This window comes from Podarcis melisellensis, assembly GCF_964234715.1.
Source record: "Podarcis melisellensis genome assembly, chromosome: 4".
In the NCBI taxonomy this organism is placed as follows: domain Eukaryota; kingdom Metazoa; phylum Chordata; class Lepidosauria; order Squamata; family Lacertidae; genus Podarcis; species Podarcis melisellensis.
Window position 1 is genome coordinate 29,378,115 of NC_138531.1, and position 1,488 is coordinate 29,379,602.

The window sequence follows — 1,488 nt, forward strand, 5'->3', positions numbered from 1 at the left end:
GACTAAAGGTAAAGGTAAAGGTACCCCTGCCCGTACGGGCCAGTCTTGACAGACTCTGGGGTTGTGCGCCCATCTCACTTAAGAGGCCAGGGGCCAGCGCTGTCCGGAGACACTTCCGGGTCACGTGGCCAGCGTGACATCGCTGCTCTGGCGAGCCAGAGCCGCACACGGAAACGCCGTTTACCTTCCCGCTGGTAAGCGGTCCCTATTTATCTACTTGCACCCGGAGGTGCTTTCAAACTGCTAGGTTGGCAGGCGCTGGGACCGAGCAGCGGGAGCGCACCCCGCCGCAGGGATTCGAACCGCCGACCTTTCGATCGGCAAGTCTGAGTAAAGTGTATTTAAATACCACTCATTGTGTGTATGAAGATGCTTTAATCTTCAGGGCAAGAACCCATTAATCACCTGGAACAGCAACATTACATAACACAGGGATAAGCATAATTCATGTTTCTACAGTGTATTCCTATGTGCAGGTCCTCTTGTGTTCAATGGGGATTACATTATTGTTATTTAAAATTTTTGGTCACCTTTTTCAAAAAGCCCCAAGGCAACTTGCAGAAATAGAAAATGTATAAAAGAAATATTTTAAAATAAAAATTATAAACTTATACATTTTGTAAGTTTAAAACCAGTAAATAAACAACAACAAATCCATATAATACTAAAAACATGCAGCCCATAAGCATCAACAAAATCAAATGTTAAGTTTAAAAGAATTTTGATTTGGAAAACCATTAAAGTGATTTGCACTGAAATCCAATTGGGGGATACGAGGAAGTCACTTAACAATGTTAATAAGATTAGTTTTAATAAGGTTATGATTTATGTTTGTCTGTTTGTATGTTTGTGTGTTTATAATTTTGTGAAAATCAATAAATTTTTCTGAAAACAACAACCCAAAATCAAATGTGTGCATGGTTAAGTGCAGCCTTAGTGGGCTGGATGAATTGGGCTACCAAGTAAGTCTCTTATTTTTAGACTGTCACAAAAGTGTGACGCTATTGTGCACACCTGTGAAACTGGAACAGAACAACTCCCCAGCTGAAAAGCTGAATATTGTGTTATTATTATTTATTTAATTTGTATACCACCCTAAACCTGGGGGTCTCAGGGCAGTAAGACTCTCAGAGACTTTTGAATGTATAAAGTGATATAAAGTCTAACAAATCAAATTAAAATTAAGTAGAATCAATAGAAAAGAAACTGTGGACCAGGTAAGAAACAATATTTCAAATCCACAGAGGTGGACAAATTTAGCAAGAATGTTGAGCGAAGGAGACGTCAGAGATTTGCTTCTGCCTACTCACAGTGATTACAACAGAGAAATTCCAAGCTGAATATAAGATTGTGCGCATGCACATTTAGTTGGTTGTACTTTGAAACAATGCATCGTAGCTCAGTGGCAGAGAATCTTCTTGGAATGCAGAAGTCTCAGATTCAATCCCTGTCATCTCTAGCCCTTGTCCCAGAGAGCTACTGAACTAG